The sequence below is a fragment of the Ammospiza nelsoni genome, chromosome 33 (assembly GCF_027579445.1).
Source record: "Ammospiza nelsoni isolate bAmmNel1 chromosome 33, bAmmNel1.pri, whole genome shotgun sequence".
NCBI lineage: Eukaryota > Metazoa > Chordata > Aves > Passeriformes > Passerellidae > Ammospiza > Ammospiza nelsoni.
The window spans coordinates 2,919,528-2,943,899 of record NC_080665.1 but is presented as its reverse complement, the minus strand read 5'-3'; the positions used below and the strand labels follow the sequence as shown (position 1 = coordinate 2,943,899).

Below are 24,372 nucleotides of genomic sequence, written 5' to 3'. Positions count from 1 at the left end.
GCAACCATGAGGAGGCTGGAAAAGCGACACTGATGCTACCTCAAAGGGGCCCTGTGCAGATATCTGTCACTGCCTGCTTTATTCAGATCTGAGACAAAATGTTTTTATTATTCCATTCTGAACTGAGAGATGAAAATCTATAGGGTCCATCCAGGTCACCCAGAGCAGTATATTAAAAAAGCAGGATTTTCGCTTTTATGCAGCCCCTGCCTTGCTATGCTCCCTGTATAATGGACTTGGAAATGTGCTGCAGTTAAATGCCATGCTAAGAGCAGCCCTGAACAATGCAGCATCCTCACCACACAAGCAGAACACTTCCAAGCCTTACCAGCTGTCTCCTCCCACCCAGATCTTGACCCCAGTGCTGGCAGCAGCTGCCAGGGCTGGCTGAGAGCATTCCCTGGCAGCAGCAGAGTCCCTGCCCCAGCACAGCGCCCTGGGCTGCAGGACCCTGCTCTGCAGGACAGCCCTGGGCACCCCTGGCTGCTCTGCCCAAGAGACAATCAGAGAAAGTACTCACGGGGTCTGTAGTCATTGGGATGTTCCAGCTTGAGGAGATGGCTCCAGGAGCTGCAGCTGCATTGTCCTGCAGCCAGAGGTTCCTGTGCCAAGGGCTGGCAGTGATTCTGCCCCAGGCACTTCTCAGCCTCTTCCCAGCCCTGACTGATTGAAGCTCTCTGTGCCTCTGTTCTGTGCTTGGGGTGGCTGCAGGCAGTGCCCCAGTCCTGCTGGGCTGGCAGAAGAGCTGCTCATTAAGAGAAATGTGCTTTTGAAGCTCTTCTTGGTTACCAGGAGCTGCCTCTGGGCCAGGAGCCCAGCCCAGCTCAGCAGCACAGACACAGCACCAGGACTTTAATGAGCCTCTGGGGCTTTGTGCTGAGGCCCTGAACATCAGTCCCTGAGAGGGAGCTGAAGAAACCTCTCCAGAACTCTAAGTCAGAATCCATCTCTAAAGTTTCTTAGACTTTTACTTGGTCCCAGTGAGGGACATGACTGAGAAAGTGTCCCCAGGCCCCAGGCAGAGCAGAGAACTGGAGGCAGTGATGACAGGTGGGGACAAAGAGAAGCCAAGTTTTGGTGCTCTGGGGCACAGCAGGGTCCGTGCCACCAAGGGCTGGGAGGAGACACCTTGTCCTGAAGCACTGGGGCCTCCTGGCACAGCCCCAGCCAGGCTGGGCACGGTCAGCCCCTTGTCCTGCCCTCAGCATCCCCCCTAGCCCACATCCCAGTGGCCTCAAGGATCTGCTGGCAAGAGTCCCTGGGGAGCCTTGGCCAGGAATGGCCCTGGGGGCTACTTAATGCTCCCTGCAGGTACTGCAGGTTTTTCAAAGGACTTTGGGTTTGGCTTTTGCCTTGGAGTCTCTGAGATGTTTGTGCACTCATGGCCTCCAATTATCTACTAAAGTCCCTGGAGAGGCTTTGTCAGTAACAACACTCAGTGGGGGTCATTAATGCTTCAAGGTACTTCAGTTATTTTAAGGTACTTGGTGTTGCCCTTTGGATACAGACTCTGTGAAAGGTTTGTTCAATCATGGCCCCAATTATCTATTTTAATGAGTCCCTTGAGAGCTTTGTACTGACATTCAGTGGGGTTCATTAATGCTTTGAGGTACTCAAGGTTTTAAGGTACTTTGGATTTTTCTTTCTCCACTCTCCATCTCTGAGAGGTTTTTGTGCCATCCTGGCCTCCAATTCTCTCCTGCAAGGAGTCCATGAGGAGCCTGTGTTGGAGAGGGACCTCAGTGGGACCCATTCATGCTTTGAGACACTTTGGGTCTTTCCTCTGACTTTGACTCCTGGAAAGGTTTGTGCAATCTCCTCTCAGGCCCTGAGGTTCAAGGGCTCAGCTTCAAATGCACCTCAGAACTCATTAGGATCAGGCAAGTCCTGCCAAACCATGGCTCTGCCTTGATTTCCCTCTGGTCTGGAGCAGCTCATCAGGAAGGTTTCATTTTACAGTTACAGAGAAATGTTTCACTGAGCTTCTAAGAAATATGTAATCCTATTTTAAAGACTGTATTTTATTACTTTTCTCTTTTGAGAAGAGGTGATTGCAGCATTCCATTCCTGATATTGATGTAGTGCTGCTCCTAAGGAGGTCTGGCCATGTCAGAAGAGTTATACATTGGAACTGGAGTCCATTGTGGACAGCCACACCTCAGATTCCCCAACCCCATGTGAGACATGATTTTCACTTTCAATATTTTCAATGGTTTATTAAATCCTTATCAAAATACAACAGAAGGTTCTTGATTTCATATCTTTTCAAATACAACAGAAGACTGAATAAAGAAAACAATACAGTGCCGGAAGCAAAGAATTCAGTCACCATGTGCTCATCTACAAAATGGATGCTCTGTCTTTTACACCTCTAGCCCCTCCCAAAGTCTTGTCAATCGACTCCTTTTTCTCTGTCTAGTGGCAGAGATCACTGTCATACACCTTGATTGGAGGTCAGGTGCTGCCATAGTAACAAGCCGACCCTCCCAATTGCCCCAACTACTGAGGCCATCCTGTGATAACAATGCAAGGGGGAGGGGAAAGATAACTATACATCTACTAAACTTCTCTTAACATATATTTAATATTCACCCCTTAACTGTGAGAGTCAACCATAGAATTACTCATCTATAACAAACCTCCTTTTCTTTTTGTAGAAGTCATTTTGCACGAACAATTTAAGTAAAAAATTTCTGTCTCTCTTGAATAAGTCACACCAGCATCTGTTGATGTGGCCAAGGACAGTGGGAACAGGAGAAAAAAATCTCAGGTTTTCCTTAGACACATTTATTTGGAATGCACAAAATGGCATCCCAGAGGTCCAGTATGGCTTTGACTCCCATCTACCGTGCCTATGTAGCTGCTATCCATAGTCAGTGTATTTTAGGGGTCAGTACAGTGGCCAACTCAGTCCTGCCCTCCAGTCCCTGTTGAATTAAAAGACAACTGAGGAATTATAGAGGTCTGGTATGGCCTTTTGTCCCTACCTTACCATGCCTACGGGGTTGTTACCCACAGCAGGGGTATGGAGCCTTCTTGGTAGCAAACAAAGGGGCCAACCCAGTCTTGTTTCCCTTCTTTTGTCTTATTTTCTTAAAGAAGCTGTCCCATTACCTTTTACAGTTCCTTGTGTACTTCTCCTCAACAAATGCTGGTATTTCTCATCCATTAAAACAGGAAGAGTTCTCAAGCTGGTTGGTGGAAGCTTGACTCCACTTTTTGGGTGTCTTGGTGTTTTTCTGGTTGTCTTTCAGTCTCTGCTTGAGAGTCAATCTTGTTTCACCTGGCCTGGATGTTACAGTCCACTCTTTGGGCTCTTCTACTGGGCCTTTGACTATGCTGCCATGAATCCATCCCTGCTCTGCAGTTCACACGGCCGATTTGGTGGTGAGCAGTTCCTGAAAGGGACCTTCCCACTGGGGAGTTAGAGGCTAATCTCCCTGTGGCTTGATCATCACCCAATCCCCAGGACTAATATTATGGATTCTGCAATCCAGGCTGGTAGATTAAGTCATTGCCCCTTTATGTCTTAGCCCTTCTAAGGTTTGTGCTATGGACATAACAAATTTCTTGGCATTGGTTTCCCCTTCCTCATAGGTGGCAACCTTCTGGGGTGAGGTCCGGAAGGGAAACCCAAACATCATTTCATAGGGTGATATCCCCAGATCTGACTGGGGTTGGGTTCTAATTCTTAATAATTCTTAATAATTCTTAATAAGGCCAAAGGGAGACATTTTATCCATGACACTTGGGTTTCAATCATTAGCTTAAATAGAGCTCTTTTAAGAGTTTGATTCATTCTCTCAACCTGACCAGAACTCTGTGGATGCCATGGAGTGTGTAATTCCCATTTTACTCCCAGGGCCTGAACAATTTTCTGCAATATCTTTAATGTGAAATGAGTTCCCCAGTCTGAATCAATCCTGTTTGCCATCCCATATCAGGGAATGATTGATTCTAGAAGTGTTTTACTCACAACATTGGCATTGGCTTTCACAGTGGGTACCACCTCTACCCAATAAGTCACGTGATCTACTATCAGTGGCAAAAATTTCCACCATTGTACCTGGGGAAGCTCAGTAAAGTCTACTTGGATGTTTTGAAAGGGCTCTAAGGCTAGTTGTCACCCTCTTCTGGGTGTTTTCCTCATGATTTTCTTATTCACTTGTTGGCATATCACACACCCTCCAGTTACTTGCTTAGCTATTCTGAAAATTCCTTTGCTTCCCAAATCCCTTAGAAATTGATCACTTAGCACTTGTGTACCCGAATGTGTTGTTCCATGTATGCCTTCTAGCATTTTCCTGGCCAGGAGTTTATTCAACATTTGCCTTCCATCTGGTAATCTCCACTTCTCTTTTTTATCTTTCTTGGCTCCTCTTTTAAGGAGTTCTTCCTCTTCTGTCCCACTGAATACAGGGACTTTTTGCATTTCTCTCATGGGTGTTAATACTATTATTAGTGTTTTTGTCTCTGATTCAATTGCATTTTTAGCCTCTAGATCAGCCTAATTGTTGCCTTGCTCCTCCTGAGTTGCCCCTTTTTTATGTCCTTTAACATACACCACTGCTACTTACTCTGGTAATTGTAAGGTTTCTAACTCTTCTAAAAGAAATTTTTTGTGAATCAATCCCTTTCCCTTTGAATTTAATAGCCCCCTCTCTTCCCAATTTTTTCCAAATATATGCACTATTCCAAAAGTGTATTTTCAGTCTGTATATATTGTTCTTCTTTTCTGTGTTAATATATCCAGAGCTTGTTTTAGGGCATACAACTCAATGCCTGGGCTGACCAGTTGGAAAATAACTTTATCTTTTCTATGGCTACCAACCCTTCATGCACTATAGCGTACCCCAATACCCTGTGCCCCTTTATTACCTGTGAAGATCCATCGATGTACAAATGTTTTTCACTTTGGAGGGGTTGATCTGTTACATCCTCTCTTACTCTAGTTTGACAGTTTATAACCTCTAGGCAATTATGTATTAGTGCCTCATCTGGTTCTCCATACAAAAACGGGGCAGGGTTGAGTTGGTTACTGACGATTAGCTCTAAAACATTATCTGTTAAGATGGCTTCATACTTTAGCATTTGGGAATCAGTGAGCCATTTCTCAGGATACTCGTTATTGAGTCTGGGACATATATCTTCAATTTTCAATTAAATGGTTAATTTTTTGCTTTCTGCTATGAGTAGGGAAGTCACTGCCGCACCTGAATGCAGGCTGGCCAGCCCTGGCTGACAGGCTCTAGTAATTTTGATAAATAGGCCACTGGTTTCCTGGATCCTCCTCAGTCCTAGGCTAACACTTCATGTGTTACCTCTTTTTCTATATCCACAGACAGATAGAAGGGTTTGTCTAAGGCAGGAAGACTCAGGGCTGGTGCACTGACTAATTTTTGCTTCACAGCTTCAAACGTTTGTTCATTGTCTTTTTCCCACCTAATCTCTCCAATTAACTTTTCACACAAGAACCGGATGGCCTGCGTGTATCCTCCAATCCATAGCCTACAATATCCCAACAGGCCTAAAAACCTTCTGACTTCTTTCTTAGTTTTTGGCCGTGGGAGTGAGATTATTCCTGTAATTCTCTCAGGGTTCAGTCCCCAGCTCCCTTGACAAATTATATGTCCTGGATATTTCACTTCCCTTTCTACAAATTCGAGTTTCCCTTTTGATACCTGAAGTCCTTGGTGCCCCAGAAAATTTAACAACACTATGGTGGATTCCCAAATTTCTTTTTCTTCCCATCCTCAGAGAAGCAAATAATTTACATATTGGATGAGCTTTATCTCAGGTTTAATGGAGAAGAGTTGTGTTACTTCTCCTAGGGCTTGACCAAAGAGGTTTGGTATAGTAGGAGGCCTAGTAAAATATCTGTATTGTATTTGAATATCTGTATATAGGCCTTGCCCCGATAAGCCCAAGTTGTTCTTGATGGGCTGCAGCTGCGATGTCCTTAACTGGGCTGCAGCTGTAGCTAGTGAAGAAAACTGGGATAAAAGGGGCTGGGCTTGGCCAGTCAGGGAGAGCCTGGAAGGAGCCCTGACTAAGAAGCAGCAACAAGAAGGAGGTGAAGTCTGTGATGTGAAGAACTGCCCCCAAGAAATATCACCGAGAAGGTACGAGACTTTAGAAATATGTTTGTGACAATATGGGACTTTAGAAATATGAAATTCAACAAGATAACAACAGTTTGGGGATTGAGAAAACCCTTGGAGTAACCCAGTCCACTGAATCTGTTGCTTTCTCCCAGAATTGGGGTCCTCCCATTCAAAAGCAAATATAACCCACTTTCCTCTGCCAGTGGGTATGCCCAAAAAGCATCTTTTAGGTCTATCACGCTAAACCACTGGGATGTTACTTAGGAGTGTATAGGGATTAGGCACTACTGGGTACTGATTCACTATTCTTTTGTTCACTTCTCTCCAATCTTAGACAAGCCTGTAAGTCCCATCTGACTTCTTTACTGGTAATATGGGTGTATTATGGGGGGATATACATGGTTCTAAGATCCTGTCCTCAAGTAGGTCCTGGATCAGTGGCTGCAGTCCCCATCTCCCCTCCAGGGAGAGTGGATATTGTCATAGCTGAACTGGATGGTTCACATTAACTATTTTTATTACTATAGGTTTCATGTTCAATTTACCTCAGTTTTTTGGTTTTGCCCAAATCATCTCTTGAATTTTCTCCTCAATTTCTTCCCTTAATTGGAGAAGCTCAACTACCATTTTCCCTTTCTCTGGGAGCACTCCTGAGAATGTCAAAATGCACCTGTAAATCCTGTCCTAATAAATTTCATCCTGCTTCTGGAACTAATAGAACATCCCCAATTCCCATTTTATTTGTTCCTCCAAACTTTGTTTGCTGTATAACTGAGGCTTTGAAACTTTCCCCTTGTTAATGTTTGAAAAGACAGGTGTCAGCTAATGAAGGCAGGAGCCTCCCCTGAAATGGAAAATGTAAGCCCTCTTCCCTCCACATTGTTATAATTTTGAAATAAAGGGGGCTCTCAGGCACAGATATGGGAGCAGGAAATAACAGTTCTTTGTTAGGGAAGAAAATTAAACAAATAAACAATGCAGTACATTAGAAAAACATTGACAGTCACAACTCAACCTGACACCCTGTGGGTCAGGGTGTTGGCGGCAGTCCAATTGGAAATGTGGCTGCAGCCCTCCTGCAGTGTCAGGTGTGGTTCTGTTGGAGCAGGCGGTCCTGTAGAAAAGGATGTATTCTTCCTCTGAAAATCCAGTGGAAGAAGAGACAGCTGCTGTTCCTCTGGGGAATCCAGTGGAGAAAGCTGTTCTGGTATTCCAGAATCTCCAGATTATATCTGGGTAGCAATGCTTGGCTCCTCCCTCTGGGCTCACATCTCACAATGGGATGCTGTAGTTCTTATCAGTCATGCAGTGACATTCAATAGCCCATTATAAGCAGATGTCCAGTCAGAGAGAGAAGGAAAACTGCCCACTTGACAAGACAACTGCCATAGAGATGGCAATAGAGTACATCTTGCCTTGCAATCTGGAACAACCCCAGAGCCATCAGCCCATCTCTGCTGGTTATATGATGAGGCCTCCAAATCCCATCTTGGGAGATTTTTGGTTCCTCTCCAAGGATTGTGAAAATGGAAAAATGTGGTCAAAGGCATTTTCTCCCAAATCTTGCAGTGAAAGGCTCAATATTTCTAAATTGAATGAGGGTAGATTTACATTTGTTAGAAAGAGGAAATATTTTATAATTATGAGAGTGGCACAAAATGGCAACCGTTTTTCCAGAGAAGTGGATTCCCCATCCCAGGAATTGTCCAAGAGCAGGAGCTTTGTGCAGCGTTGCCCATTGAAACCCTCTCATCTCCAGTGACAGAATTCCTGCATTGTGGGTTCTCTGATATGCTGGGTGCCCTCACAAGGCTTCTGGCCAGAATGTCTGCTGAAGGCAGCCAGGCTGCTGCTGGGGCAGTGACCTTACAGCCATCACCATGGCAGCCCTGTCCCCTGGGCCTGGCTCTGCCCTTTCCTCTTCCCCTGCCTTGGCTCTGCTGGCATGAAGAGTTTTGTCATTATTATCTTGTCGCCAAGGTGCTGGGGCCAATGGCTTCCCAGTCAGGCTCCTGGGGCAGAAGTGGCTTTTCAGAGCCCAGCCAGGAATGAGCCCTGAGGCAGCAGCTCTGCAGTGGTGGCCACCAGGCCGGGCTGCCAAGGGAGGCTTCTGGCCATGGGCTGCAAGCAGCTGCTGCTGCCAAGGTGCCTTTGGTGCCTCAGGCTCTCCCTGGCACAGCTCCCAGCACGGCACTCTGCCCTTGTGCCCGAGCCCTTCCCTGTGCTGGGGCTGGCCTGGGGCTTTTCCTGCAGCAGGACCTGCCCTGCTGATAGCACAGGAAAGGCAGTTCCTGCTAGAGCAGGAGGCTCTGCCTGCCATGGGTTCCAACAACTCCAGCAAGGCCCTGTTGACTTCAAAATTTCTTCCTAGCAAAGAATATTCTAATTGTTAGAGCTCCAATGCTATGGAGGAAATAACCCAGATCAAGATCTTTCTGTCTAAGCATGATCAGAATTTCTAGAAATCTGTGTGGTATACCATCATTAATCCTGTGGGACAAGTTCAATTCCCCCTGTCCAATCTTTTGCACCTTTGTCAATGTCTGGGGCTGGGATTGGATCCAGCCACTCCCAGTCTCCTCTCTGAGATGGAATTTTAGAAGTCATGGGGATCTGGAGGGTTTTATGGGTTCTATGGTGGCTGCTGTGTGCCATTTCTCTACCCCATGACTCAGCAGGAATTTCTCCAAGGAAGAAACAAAGCTTTTGCCTGAATCTCCCACTTGGCCCATGACAGGAACCCCTGTGAGTGTCTGGGACATCCTGGGTCTTTGGCAGCCTGGGGACTCCTGGGATGTCACCGTGGAGCCCCTGTGAGTGCCTGTGACAGATCAGTGCCTTTGCAGCACAAGGTGCCCTGGGATGTCACCATGGAATGGCTGTGACTGCCTCTGAGCACAGGGCTCTTTACCATCCCCAGAAAGCTCTGGGAGGTCTCCATGGAGCCCCTGTCTCTGTGTGTGACATTCCAGCTCTGGAACAGGCTGGAGACTCTTGGAATGTCCCCATGTGTTGCTATAGGACACAAAAGAACACAAGCGCACACCGCTGTTCTCATGGTGAAAAAAAAATGAAGTTTATTTTCTGACTCCAACATTTATAGTTTCCCAAGAGTGACAGTGGATTGGAGGGTGACAGTGCCACCTCTCCAATGACACTGGACAAACTAAGAATCCATCAAATTTCTCCTCCTCCATAAAGGAATGCAAAACAATGAGTTATTTACAGCAAGTGTGTGAGAAAGTTCGCTACAAAAATTTCAGTATCGTAGAAAATCTTAAAAAATCAGGGCACATCCCATGGAACCCCTCTGAGTGCCTGTGGCAACTCAGTTCTTAGCAGGCACCCATCACCAGAACCCATTGCTCTGGACAGTTTCCATGACAAACCTCCCCAGCCCCCTGTTGCTCTGGACAGTTTCCATGGCAACCCTCCCCAGCCCCCTGTTGCTATGGTCAGTTTCTATGGCAACCATCACCAGCCCCCTGTTGCTATGGTCAGTCCCTCGGCAGCTCCATGGAGACCCCATGCCGGGCTGGTTGCCATGGACACCAACTCAGGCCTGCAGCCACAGCCTGTTGCCATGGCAACCATTGGCAGCCCCATCCCCAGGCTCATGGGATCCCAGAACCACAGAATTGGCTGAGCTGGGAGGGACCCATCAGGATCCTCCAGTCCAACTGCTGGCCCTGCACAGGACACCCCAACAATGCCAGCCTGGGCCTGGCAGCGCTGTCCAAACGCTGCTGCAGCTCAGAGAGCCCTGGAGCTGGCACCCTTCCCTGGGGAGCCTGGGCAGGGCCCCAGCAGCCTCTGGGCAAAAACCTTTTCCTGACATCCAACCTGAGCCTGCCCCGACTCAGCTGCAGCCATTCCCTCCACTCCTGTCCCTGGGCACCAGAGGGAAGAGGTTCCCACAGCCCCAGCCAGGGACCCGCTCCCAAGGCTGTTGCCATGGCCACCAGGGCTGGGACCAGCTGGGATGCTCGGTTTCCAGGGGCTGGGGTGCAGGAATGGGATTCCCCAATTTTCTGCTCCTGCTAAAACCGCGCTGCCCTCGCTGCCCTCCTGCCTCCCATGGAAAGCACAAAAGGCAAAGATCCCGGGCTGGGATAAGAACAATTTATTGGGAACAGCAACCAGATAAGGAACAAACTGGAACAGCAACAACACTGGTAACAGAAAGGATCAGAAAAACTATTTACAGGGAAAACTACAACACCACTGACTGTCTCTTTCCAGCCACATATTCACTCCTGCCTGGAAAGGACACCCTTCTCCTCAGGGGAGGGAGAGAGACAGTCCCTTTCCTGCCCCTAGCAATAACCTGATGTGGGAGTGAATATAATGACACAACCATGGCCAGACCCTCATGTTCTTGGACCCATATCATGTCATTGGCAGGGACAGGAAAAGGGACAGCTGTCTTCCCAGCTTTGATGACAGGGAACATGGATCACCAGGGCTCTTCCCAAAGGGGATTCTCCAATGGGGGATGAAGCTGGAGCCGTGCAAGAAGCTTTTCCTGCAGTGGGGGCATTTGCAGGGCTTCCCTTACCGGTGCCTCTGTTGGTGTTTGGTCAAATGAGAGCTCTGGGTGAAGCTCTTCCCACACTTGGGACACTCGTAGGGCCTCTCCCTGGTTTGGATGCACCAGTGGGTAACAAGGCTGATGTTTTCTCTAAAGCCCTTCCCGCACTCAGGGCAGCGGAAGGGCCTCTCCTCTGTGTGAATCTGCTGGTGCCTGACGAGAGCGGAAGTGGTGTGAAACATTTTTGGACACTCGAGGCACTCGTAGGGCCGTTCCCCGGTGTGGATGTGTTGGTAGGTGACGAGCTCAGAGCTGCACCTGAAGCCCTTCCCACACTCCAAGCACTTGTAGGGCTTCTCCCCATCATGAAGCTGCTCCTGGGCCACCAGCTCCGAGCCCTTGCTGAAGCTCTGTCCACCTTCCTGGCCCAGGGTGGGTCTTTCCTCCTCAGAGCAACCCAGGCTGGGTTTGGTGCCCCTCGTCCTGTGGGACCTCTGGGACTTTTCCTCTCCATTGGATTCCTGCGCAGTAGAGCCGCTCAAAGTGGCCTCTTCCATGAGGTTCTGCTGTGGGGATTTGTCCTCCCTGGTCTCCATCCTCTGCTTCTTGCCTGCAGGAGGAAGGACAAGGACAGGATGGGATTTGCCTCTGTGCCACAGGGAAGGAGAAGGAGATGTCCCCAGTGCTTCCCCGGCAGGATGGCATTGGCAGCAGCATTGTCCTGCAGCCGGGGGCCATGCTGGGCCGGGAGGTGGAGCAGGAGAGAGGGGGAAAGGGGCACTGACTTCTTCCTCACCTGCCTGGGTGTCCGGGGGCATTGTCTCAGTTTAAATAGACAGGTGTCTGCTAAGGAAGGCAAGAGCCTCCCTTGAAATGGAAAAAAGTAAACAACCTCCTTCCGAACTGTTATAATTTTGAAATTATGGGGCTCTAAGGCAACAGATATGGGACTAGAAATAACAGTTATGTAGCCGGAAAATTAAAATATAAATGCAATAGTACAGGGAAAAAACACCGACAGATTCAGAATACGACCTGACACCCTGTGGGTCACAGTGGCGGTGGCAGTCCCAATAAACGGTGGCTACAGTCTGCCTGCAGTGACAGGTGTGGCTGTGTTGAAGCAGGGATCTTGTAGGAAGGTGGCGTTTTCCTCTGAAGATCCAGTGGTGGTGGTGTTTGGCCTGGTCTTCCTATGGGAATCCTGTAGAAAAGGTTGACTCTGGTCTTCCAGCCCTCTGATTATATCCAGGTAGGAATGCTTGGCTCCTCCCTCTGGGCAGAGCTTCTCACAATGGGATGATGGAATTTTATCAGTCATGCAGTGGCACTCAATGGCCCATTAACAGAAGATATCTCCTTGGAGGGAGGATGGGTTTTGGAAGAGATAAAGAAAACTGCCCAATTAACAGAAGGTTGCCCCATCAGATAGGAACAGAATACACCCCTGTTCAACTTAAGATAGCTGGGAAATGCTTTGCAGCATTCTGTGTCTGTGTCTCTATGTTCGTGTGTATTTTACACTCAAAGTCCCCCAAATTTCCAAGAAGTTTTCCCAGGGGCGTTGTCTTGTCCCTGTGTCCATCTGCACCTCCCTATGTCACTCTGTCACTGTCACCTCCACACATCTCTGAGCCCACTGGCGCCTCCCAGGTTTGCACTGAATCCCTCCCTCCTGCCCTCCAGCACCAGCAATGCCCATGGCAGGGAGCTCAGAGCAGGAGCACCCAGGCCAGGGCTAATGCCAGGATCAGGAGCACCTGGCAGAGGCAGGAGGAATCCCCCATTCCAGGGGGTGCAAGGGGGGCACCCGTGTCCCCTGCCAGCCCCAGGGCTACAGACCAGGGAGGAGATGCCTCAACTGCCTCAGCTGAATTGATCCCCTCAACCTTTGGCCTGGGAAGTCTCTGGCTGGAGCACAATCTCTAGAGGAGAGTTCCCACAAGGAAGATAAAGAAAGGAATTGTTTCTTCCCTTTCTCTCATCCCTGCCCCGTGTGCTGATTTTCTTGTCATCTCTTAGCAAAACCAACAAAAAAGCATCTGCAATGAGGTGTTTCCCAGGGTCAGTTCCTAAATGGGGCCAAAGGAAGGTTTCCTGCCACAGAAAAAGTAAGCAATTTGGGATTTGTTCAGACAGTTGAAAACATGACAATTTCTAAGCACTGGAAATCCAGAGACTATAAAAACAGAGTTTGCAGTTTTAATGGTCTCTCCCTCCTCCCACTGATTTGTCACATCCCAACTCCAAAGGAGCAGATTATGGAAAGAAGACTCCAACAGCGGGTGTTGGAGGCCTAATCCCAGAGACAGGAAGAAAGAGTTAAACTGGGAAAAGATCTCCAATTGTTTTCCTATCATAATGACGACAAATAGCTCTGTAGTCCATGTGCAATATCCAGATGAAGAGGCACATTCCTGGTTTTTAATGCCAAATTGCAGTACTTTGGAACATCTTTCTGGATGAGAACAAACCACAGGCCAATAACTGACCCACTTTTTTTTTAATGATTTCCCAAATCAGAAATCATTCAAATTCTACCAAGATGTCTTTCTCTGCAGGTGTCCCGGATTGCAAGGCAAGATGCATTCTATTTGCCATCTGTATGGCAGTTTTCCTTATTTCTTCCACAACCACTCCTCCCTCCTGGGGGGACATCTGCTGATAACAGGCTATTGAATGATCCTGCGTGACTGATAAGAACTACAGCATCCCATTGGGAGATGCTCTGCCGAAAGGGAAGAGCCAAGCATTGCTACCCAGATATAATCTGGAGATTCTGGAATAGCAGCACAACTTCTCCACTGGATTTCCCAGAGGAACAGCGGCTGCCTCTTCTTCCACTGGATCCTCAGAGAAAGACTACAACCTTTTCTACAGGACCCCCTGCTCCAACAGAACCTGACACTCCAGGAGGACTGCAGCCACATTTCCAATTGGATTGCCACCAACACCCTGACCAACAGGGTGTCAGGTTGTGTTCTGACTCTCTAAGTGCTGTTTTAGTTTACTGCATTGTTTATTTTATCCTTTTATTTTCTTCTCTATGAAAGAACTGTTACTTCCTGCTCCCATATTTTTTGCCTGAGAGCTCCCCTTAATTTAAAATTTCTAGCACTTCGGTGGTGGTGGGGATTTTACATTCTCCATTTCAGGGGAGGCTCCTGCCTTCCTTAGCAGGCTCCTGTCTTTCCAAACCAAGACAGCAGGACAGAAGGCACTTTGATTCCTTTTGTCCCAAGTTTCTCCTGAGTTCATGACTTCAGATGATCAGGAACAGTCACGACAGCACAAAAGCAGCTGCAATGAGCAGGATCAAATCCCCAGGTCACCATTAAATGCACTCGATCCACACCTTCCACAGCCCAGCAGCAATTCCTGCCTGTGCCCCCAGCTCTGGCTCAGCCTGAGGGGCATCGCTCTGGTGTGTGCGGGGCCGGCTCCTGCAGGACACAGCACTGGGAGCCGCTCTGTGTCCCGCAGCTTCGGCATCTCAGGCGCCGCTCCACAGCTGTGGGGCTGTGCCACCACTGTTCCATGGCTGCAGTTCCTGTGCCACCACTGTTCCATGGCTGCAGTTCCTGTGCCACCACTGTTCCATGGCTGGAGTTCCTGTGCCACCTCTGTTCCATGGCTGGAGTTCCTGTGCCACCACTGTTCTTCCTTTTCTATGCTCACTCCACTGCTGCTCAGAAGCTGTGCCGTGCTGTTTCAGCACGGTTCCTCTGCTCTTTCACGGCTGCTCCACTGCTGCTCCAACACTGTTCATCTCCCACTGTTCCACTGCTCCTTCTCTGCTCCTCCCCTGCTCCCCTGGTGTTCCACAGATGCTGATTCTGTTCTAGTGCTGCTGCCACAGCTGCAGAGTCACAGAGTGGGGAACATTCGGGCAGCACCACTGTGGTGTCACAGAGACCGGGAAAATGGGACTGGCACAGCTGTGGTTTCTTAGAGAGGGGAACACTGGGGCTGCCACTGCTGTGGTGCTATAGTGAGGGGATCTTTATGGTTGACACCAGAGTGGTATCATACACATGGGAACGCTGGGGCTTCCAGTGCTGTCTTGTCATTGAGAGGAGAATATTGGTGCTGCCTCTGCTGTGGAGTCATAGAGAGGAGAATGTTGGGGCTGCCAAAGCTGAGGTGTCACAGACAGGGGATGCTGGAGCTCCCACCACTGTGATATCACAGACAGCGCTATGTTGGGGCTGTCAAAGCTGTGGTGTCACAGGCAGGGGATGCTGGGGCTCCCACTGCTGTGGTATCATAGAGAGGGGAGTGTTTGGGCTGCCATCCTTGTGGGCTCAAAGACAGGGGAACCTTGGGGCTGCTACCCCTGTTTTGTCATATCCCTGTTTTACATAGAGAGGGTAATCTTGGGGCTGCCACCGCTGTGGTGTCATACAGAAGTCAATGTTGGGACTGCCAACTCAGTGGTATCACAGAGAGGGGAATGTTGGGGGAGTCACCGCTGTGGTGTCACAGACAGGGGAGCATTTGGGGCTGCCACCTCTGCAGTGTCATAGAGAGGGGAATGTTGGGGCTGCCACTGTGGTGCTGTCATAGAGACGAGAACGCTGTGGGTGCCACCTCTGTGGTGTCACTGTCAGGGAAACACTGGAGTTGCAATTGCTTTGCTGTCATAGACAGGGGGACATTGGTATTGCCACTGCTGTCATGTCACAAACAGGGGAACTTTGAGGTTGCCACCACTGGGGTGTCACTGACAGGGAAACACTGGGGCTGCAAATGTTGAGGAGTCACAGAGAGGGGAATGTTGGAACTGCTACTGTGGCGCTGCCATAGAGAGTAGAACTTTGGACGGCCATCCCTGCAGTGTCATAGAGAGGGGAACTTTGGGGCTTCCACTGCTGCGGTGCCACAGAGAAGGGGACATTGGGACTGCCACAGCGGTGGTGTCACTGGGAGAACTTTGGGGCTGCCACCACTGTGGTATCACAGACAGGGGAAGGTTGGGGCAGCCACTGCTGTGGTGCCAGAGAGAGAGGGACGTGGGGCTTCCACAGCTGCAGTGTCACAAAGAGGAGGAAGTTGTGGCTTCAACTGCTGTGGTGTCACAGAGAGGGGAACGTTGGGGCTGCTACTACTGTGTTTTCATAGACAGGGCAATGTTGGGTGTGCCACCGATGTGGTGTCAGAGAGATTGGAACATTGGTGCTGCCAGCACTGTTTTCTCATAGAGAGGGGAATATTTGATCTGTCACTGTGTTGGTGTCATACAGAGGGGAACACAGGGGCTGCAACCGCTGTGGTGTCACAGAGAGGAGAATATTGTGGCTCTCACTATTGTGGTGTCACAGAGAAGGAATTTAGGGCAGCCACTGCTGTGGTGTCACAGAGAGTGGAATTTTAGAGCTACCACAGCTATGGTGTCACAGAGAGGAGAACATAGGAATTGCCACCCTTGTGGTGGGACAGAGAGGGGACCGTTGGAATTGTCACTGCTGTGGTGTCACATAGAGGGGGACATGGTCCTGCCAGAGCCGTGGTGTCACAGAGTGGGGAACACTGTGGCTGCCACCCCTGTGGTGTCACAGACAGGGCAATGCTCAGTCTTGAACCGCTGTGGTATCATAGAGAGGGGAACGTTGATGTTGCCACCACTGTTGTGTCACAGACACGGGAACACTGCCAAACCTCCCCTGGTGCTTTGCCCACTCCAGTGCTGCTCCTCTGTGACACTGCAGGGCCTCCTAGGGACATTGTCACACTGCAGTGTCTCCTGGGGACATTGTCACACTGCAAACCCTCATGGGACTAGAGCGGCCGTGTGACACTCCAGGGTCTTGTAGAATCCAGAGACTCCTTTGGGACCATGGGCCTCCATGGAACCAAGAGGAGACTGTGAAACTCTGGGGCTTCATGGAACCATCCATTGTGATACCTCAGGGCCTCATGGTTCCCAGGAATCCTTGTGACACTACAGGATGAAATGGAACCAAAGGGACACTGTGACACTGTGGGTTCTCATGGAATCCAGAGGCCCTTTTGACTCAGTGAGACCAGTTGGAAACAAGGATCCTTTGGGATACCTCAGGGCCTTGTGGTATCCAGTGATCCTTGAGACATCATGGGGCCTCATGGAACCACAGGGACCCAGGAACACTGATGACAGAAGGCCTGACAATGTCACAATGGCCCCTTGGTTCCATGCAGCCCTGCAGTGTCACAAAGGCCTCTTGTTTCATGGTACCCCACAGTGTCACAATAGTCTCCTTGGTTCTGTGGTGCCCCACAGTGTCACAATGCTTTGCTTATTCCATGAGGCGTCGTAGTGTCACAATGGTCTCCAGGATTCCAAGAGTCCCCTCAGTGTCATAATGGCTCCCTGGTTCCATGAGGCTGTGAAATGACTTAATGATCTTTCCATGGTTCCATGGTTGCATGAGGCCTTGCAATGTCACAGTGGACATTTGGTTCCATGGGGTCTCACAGTGTCACAATGGCCCCTTGTTTCCATGACACCCCAAAGTGCCATAATGGTCTCCACAGTTCCATGGACCCTTGGTGTCACAATGGACCCTTGGTTTGATGGGGCCCCTCAGTGGCACAATAATCCCTACATTCCATGGAGTCACACAGTGTCAGTACTGTCCCCTTAGTTCCATGGGGCCCAGCAATGTCACCGTGGTCTCCATGGTTCCATGAGGTCCAAGAGTGTCACAATGGTCCCTTGCTCTCACAGGGCCCCACAGTGTCAGAATGGTCCCTTGGTTCAATGGCCCTGTACTGCTGCATTCCCCCTCCTGAGGGCCTCAGCTTTGGCCAACAGCCCCTGGGCTCAGCTCCTCTGCAGCTCATCACAAACACTGTCTGCTCCAGGCACTGCTGCTGCCCAACCAGCTCCTGGGTCCTTTAGCAGCAGCCCTGGGACCTGTTTCTGTTCCCTCAGTGGCACAACATCCCTGTTCTCACACTGCCAAAGAAAGCTGTTGGTGCCAAGTGTGGCCAGGATGAACCATTGCTGGGACTGAAGCCCCTCTCTTGGGGCCCCACAAACAACGCTCCAAAAGGAGCCCTTGGAGCTCTCCTGGGCCAGCGACTCCCTCTGAGTGAGGCCTCTCCCAGCCAGGAACTCTTGGAGCCTGGGCCGATCCCCCCACTCCTTCAGGCTCAACCCTTTGCCCTTTGCTGGGGAGATGCCAAAGGATCCACAGTGAGCATTGCCTGCCCTCAGGTGAATTGCTCACAGGTGCCTTGCACTGACTCTTGGTGTCTGTGTGCACACAGGAGTGCCTGTGCTGGGGAAATGTGGCAGAAATGCTGCTCTCTGAGGGGTCTGAGTGCCTTGGATAGCTGAGCCAGTCAGGCCTGTAGGTAAGGGTGAGTCAAAAACTGTAAGCTAAGTTAAATGCTGCTAGGAGTTTTTCTTTTGCTAAGTAGTGAAGTTTAACATAAGTTATAAGCTAAGCTGAATATTGTTAAGTGCTTTTCCACTGTAAAATCATTAAGTCCTAGGTTATAAGTAAGGTTAAGTACTGTCAAGTGCTGTTATTTTGCTAAATACTGAAGTCTAAGGTATCAATCAAGGCCTGTGAAATTTGAGTTCTGTTTAGCTTTTAGGCTGCATTCATTTTATCCTTGCCCTCACTGTCCTTTAGGCACACATTCAGGTGCACAAATTTTGACAGTTCTTAGTTAATTTGTGGTTTGATTGCCTGGATTTTGATTGGTTTTGTTGTTGCTTTTTTTCCTTGGTGTGCCTGAAGTGTCCAGTCACCAGCAGAGTGACTCTTGCCACGGAAATCTGTGCTGCTGTCCCTTTATATTCAGTCTGGTTTTTGCTGATCCCTTGCTGGGGATTTTTTCAGCGCTCTCAAGGCCTCGTTGGTAGCAGGGTAAAGGAGCCTTGTCCCAGGCTCTGGCCCTGGGGGACACAGGGACGCTGCCGGGGGGTCCCTGTCCCCCTGTGCCACCCCCAGGGCCCCGGCCCTCTGTCCCTGTGTCAGGCTCTGGGATCGATCTCGTGGAACATCCTCTGGGGGAGGCTGCGGGGACAGGGGAACAGGGGACCCTGCTGTGCACGAGCAGGGTTGGACTGCTCTGAGGGAACTGTGAGGTGGGCCGGGGCAGACTGACCTCCCCAGGGATCTCACACAGCCCCTGTGATGTCGCAGAGATCCCCTGTGATGTCACACAGCCATCTGTGATGTCACACAGCCACCTGTGATGTCACACAGCCTCCTGGGATGTCCACAGCCCACTGTGGAATGTCACAAAGCCATCCTGTGTCACACAGCCAACACTGGCATATCCCTCTTTGAAGTCATACAGCTGTGCTGTGATGCCACAGAAAGCTCTGTGATATCACAAAGGAACACAATGATGTCACAGTCCTGGGATGTCACAGCCTGTTCTGTGATGTCACTCACACACCCAGTGATGTCACAACCCACTCTCTGATGTCACAGAGCCACCCTCCATGATAGTAGAGTCTGCAGTATGGCCTAATACCCTACTCTGTGATGTCACAGCAACCTCTGTGATGTCATAACCCCTCAGTAATATCACAGAACCCTCTCTGTGATGTCATACTGCCACTCTGTAATGTCCGTGGAGCCCCGCCTGGCCTGGGCATTGCTGCTGCCGCCCTCTGGCAGCCGTGCCCTGGGCCGGCAGCGTGCGGCAAGGGCCGGGCTGAGCCCTGCCGGGCCAGCAGCCCGTGTGGCCGCAGCGCCGGCAGCGCCGCTGGCAGGGAGCTGTGCCGCTGGGGCAGTGACAGGCTCTGTGTTCACAGACATGGCCGGACGGCGCCTGAGGGGGCAGCAGCAAGAGCTGCAGCTGATCTGCACTGGTGAGTGAGGGCAGTGGGCTGACAGCGGGGGCTGCCGGGGCAGCTGCAAGCCCTGCCCCGGCTGCAGAGGGCTCTGCTCCTTGTGCGGACATGGGACGGCGTGGGCAGAGCACACAGAGATTTCAGGGCCACCTTGGGGATTCGTGGCCAGCAGCTTCGGGCCGATGCCCTTGGTCCCTGCTCCCTCCTGGCCATGGCCAGAGCCGGCTGGGATGGCCCTGGCAGGGGTCTCTCCACGGCTCCCCGCAGATCCGGGATCTGACCGTGGCTCTGTCCCTCTCTCTTGCAGCCCTTGAACCGCTGACAAAGGACATCAGCAGTGCCGTGTCGGACGTGGCGCTAGAAACACTGTATGGCCTCCAGGCACTGCAGAGGGAGCGATATTCCCTCTTCCAGAGGCTGCAAGATCAGCTCCGCAGGACATGGAGGACACGGCCTCGTCTGTCGGGGCTCGGCTGGCTGCACTGCTGCAGCTCTGCAGAGAGCTGATGCCAGAGGCTCTGTCTGCTGGGGTCACCTGAGCCAGCAGGAATTTTCCATTTCTTTAAGATTGTTCTTTTCTTCTTTTTGTTTTTTTTTTTTTTTTGTTTTCTTTAGTATATGAATATAGAGTGTGTTATAATACACAGACTCCCAGGAGCTTTCTTTTGCTACCCAGGGTCTGCAGGGCATAGGGCAAGAGGGGGAGAAAGGTACCTTGGCTCAGCCAGCTGCCCAGGCGTGCAGTGGTCAAGGGAAAATGGCCAGAAGCCCCTTGTCCTGTGGTGGTACTGCTGAAGCCTTTGTGCTGGTGACAGAGCACGTGGGCAGGGCCCGGGGCTGCGGGCATCCCAGCCAGAGTGGTGCCTGGAGATGGCCACAAGCCCTGTGCCAGGAAGGAACCACCCTCTGTATCCTCCTGCCCGGGTGCTGCTGGCTGCCTTGCTGAGGGCTCCCAGGTGCCTCTGGATGGGGCTGCTCTGGAGCGGCTGTGGGGCTGCGGAGCTGCTGCCGGGCAGCTTGGCCGGGCTGGGGCAGCCCCTGAGGGGCTGGGGCGCTGGCAAGCCCTGAGCAATGGGCTGTCAGAGGCCACAAGCAGCCCCCCGGCAGCCGCCTTGTTCCTGCCAGAGCTGACTTGCAAGAGGGATCCTGGGCACTCTGGAACTAACAGCATCGGTGGTGTTGGAAACCCAAATGCAGGGAAATCTCAGACCTTTGCTCTTGTCAGCAAAGCTTAGAATTAAACACAGGATTTGATCGGAGACCTTGGAAGGCCTTCCAAACTTAGGTGCTAGAAGCGAGAATGAAGATTTCTAGTTTATTATAGCAGAGACACGGGGATGAAGGTTGAAGTGGAGGAAAGTTTAGAGTTTTAGGGCTGAAGATCTAGAAAAAATACAAGTAGTTACAATGGTAAACAAGAAGCTTAGGATGCAGAGCTGTAGGTTTGTGTGTCATAACATGATTGGCTAAGGAAGCTTACACTGTAGCATGAGCCCCTAAGATGAAATATTGAAGGACTGGCTGCAAAACATAAATATCCTTGTTGGCAGTGTCTTCTTGGCCAAGAAATCCTTCAAAGCTCTTGTAACTACAAGTCTTGCGGCCTTGTGAGCCATGCAGTGCAGATGTGAGACAAACTCACCCTTCCTGTCTATGTAGAAGAGAAGAAAAAGCAATGGCATCATCTAAAAAACTCAGAGGTGTGCTCTCTAGCTTGTTCCAAACTCCCTCAAATCCCCCAAAGAGGGATTTAGCTGCAAAGAGATGACAAGGACTACTCTTAGTGCTGGCTCTTTGACTCCAGAGCAGCTGCTTTAGAATCTTTCCCATAAGCCTGTGTAGTCATGTGCCAGAAATGGATCATTTGAAGAAACTTTCTCAACTGACTTGCATGGAGGTTTGTCTGAAGGGTATTTGAGGAGAAAGGCTCCCAGCAGAGGTCTGGGCTTTGGCCTAGCTGTGTCCCCTGCTGACTGTGAAGTGTGCCATCAACTGCCATCAGGCTTTCTGGGCTAAAAATATCATCAAGTCACTTGGACTTGCTCTTTTAGGCCTCCAAGAGCTGGACCAAATTTCGGGGCACATTTGGAGACCTCATCTATGAATGGGTGGACGACCTCGGATTTTCCCAATTGCTGGGAATAGTTCCCCAGGTCCTTGGTGTAAAATCAGGCTCCCCAGCAAGTGCAGATCTGCAAGATGATAAACAATTTAGGCAATTGGTGATGCATCTTTCTAAATCGCTCTCCTTTCTCTCCTTTTGTCAAATACAAAGCTGTATTTTGTGTCTGGTACATGCCGGCAACGTGTGTATTTGCGATTTTGATATGTGTGGAAACCAACCATGGGACACTTATAAAGATGAATTCTAATATAACTGTGGAAAGTAAAGCATGCAAGAAGGCCTTTGAACCTTTGTTCCTAATTAGCTTTTATAAGTCTTAAGTTGATTTAGTAGCATTTGAATTAAAGCTTTGAGGATGTTGCTTTTTGACAGGAACTTTCTGCTTGTAGCTAAGCCTTAAAGAGTTTTGCAATAATAACCTTTTGAAGTATAATTTCAGAATATTGCTTGTAGTAAGGATCTTTGAAACTATAGCTTTAGAATATATAAAAAGTAAATATGCCTATCTTACGCCTTGACAAAACAGTGAAAACAGGTTGAGAAATGAATATGAATATCAACGCAAGGACTAACAATTTTGACCAAGGGAAGCTGGACATCACTGTTGTGAGATTTATAGTCTTTGCAATCAAAAGGTAAAGCCATGTCTGGAATCTGGACCCCAACAGCTGGGAGACTTCTTTCTTCGTTCAGAAGTTGGAACCCCCACCACCTGGGATATTCCTTTTCTGGGATACATCCTGAGAAAAAATAATCACAATACTGTATAGAATTGTGATGTAAAAATTGGGAAGAGAAACTACTGATGAGTAAAAATTTGGACTAGAAACTGCTGAGAAAGCTTAGGAGTGCCTCTGTAAATACTGGTAAGCCTCAACTATCCGAGTGCAGTTGGAGGGAAAACTTCCCCCACTGTACTCAGCGCTGTATTGCTCATAAATTGGTAAACCAATTGCTCATTTGGTAAACCAAAATAATTAATAAATTGATTGCTGCTTGAATAATGACCTAGTCATGCTTCTCATTTCTAACATTATAGTACTGTTTACTGTATAGTACTCTGCCCAGGGGCAGAGCCCGCGCCGAGCCTTCCCTGCCGGCGCTCCCCGCAGTGCTGCAGGACGAGAGCCGAGCGGCCGAGCACCTGCGCTGGGCCCTGCCGCACCTGCAGAGCCCAGAGAGGCCCCTACGAGAGGCGGCCGTCAGGTCCATGGGTGAGCCGGCAGCCCCGCGCCCCTCCCTGCCCCCGGCCCGGCTGCTGCCCCGGCTACAGCGGGAGCCGCGCCCGGGCCGCTGCAGCCCCGCCCGCCCTGGGCATTGCTGCCGCCGCCCTCCCGCAGCCGTGCCCTCTGGATGGGGCGGCAGCGTGCGGCAGGGCCCGGCAGCTCCCTGCCCGCCAGGAGGGCGTGCGGCTGCAGGGCTGGCAGAGCCCGTGTCGGGCAGCTGTGCCGCCTGGCGCCGCCACATGCTCTGTCTTGCCGGGGGTGGCCGGAGTGCTCGTGATGGGGCAGCAGGAGGAGCTCCGGGTCCTCACTGAGGGTGAGTCAGGGCAGCCGCGTGGCAGCGAGCACTGCCGGGCACAGCTGCACATCCCGGCTCCGCAGCTACAATCCGTGCCCGGGCTGCGCAGGGCTCTGCTGCCTGTGCGGACCAGGGGTGGCAGGGGCACAGCCCGGAGAGCTTTCAGGAACACATGGGGGATCCGTGGCCAGCACCTTCCGGCCGAAGCCCTTGTCTCCTGCTCCCTCCTGGTCATGGCAAGAGCCGGCTGGGATGGTCCTGGCAGGAGGCTTTCCTTGGATTCCCTCAATCTGGCCTCTGACCTTGGCTCTGTTCCAATCTTCGAGCTCCTCAAGCCCTGAAGGAAGATGAGAATCCATCATGCATGAGCAAACTTCTTTAGATGACCTTTGAAAGAAGATGTTCACTGTCGACGGAAGGAGACCCAGACATCAATTTGATCATCACAGGCCCAATTTTATTGATCAGTACGGCGGGTTAAATACAGTTAATAATGAGCTTCATACATATTGCAAAAGTTGAGCTCAGGATTGGTCAGTTACATATCAGCACCTACACCTACTTCTGCATTCCTATGGTTCTACTTTTGATACTTTTCACATATTCTCAGGATATATTCAGGACTAATCTCTACTCCCTCTCCTCATGTTGCAGCAAGGTCACTGCTGACCTTTCCTTTTAGCTTGGTGACTTCTGACTTTACTCCTTCAGCTTAACCAGCGGCATTATTTCAGCGTGGCCTTTCTCAGCTAACCAATTATTAATAATACTCTCCACAGTTCACGACTTTGTTCATCAGCTGGATGAGATGTACCAGTGTCCATCGGCGATTTCCAGTGCCCATTGAAGATGGGAGCACCTGCAGAGCAGAAGTGACCAGCTGGAGCTCCACACACGGCTCTGGCTGCTCACAGCTGAGCCTGTGCGAAGCTCCAGCAGCTCCTGCCATCTCTCTCCCTGTTGGCAGCTCCTTCCCTGCAGCCCTCAGGCCCTGCCCATCCCCTTTTCTGCCTCCCAGCTCAGCCCTTACCTTCGCTTTCCCTTAATAAACTGTTTGTGTTTTTCACTTGACCCGCGTCTCCGTGGAGCTGAAGCGGCGCAAAACCTGAGCCAGGGGACACGCAGGGCCCTGCTGCCCTTCTCCTCCGCGCTGTGTTCCAGGCACGGACAGAGAGGAACAAGGGCAGCTCAGGCTGCAAAGGTGCCTGTCCCGCTGCTCCAGGGGCCATTTCCAGCCAATCAGAGCGTTTGTCGCTGATGACTCATCAGTTGCCAGGAGCGGAATTTGGGGCGG

The 24,372-nt window shown here is 50.4% G+C and overlaps 1 pseudogene; it reads left to right on the top strand.

The window, feature by feature from the left end:
* LOC132085905 (zinc finger protein 850-like) overlaps window positions 1-24,372 on the top strand; it is a 534,273-nt pseudogene that overhangs the window by 339,312 nt on the left and 170,589 nt on the right.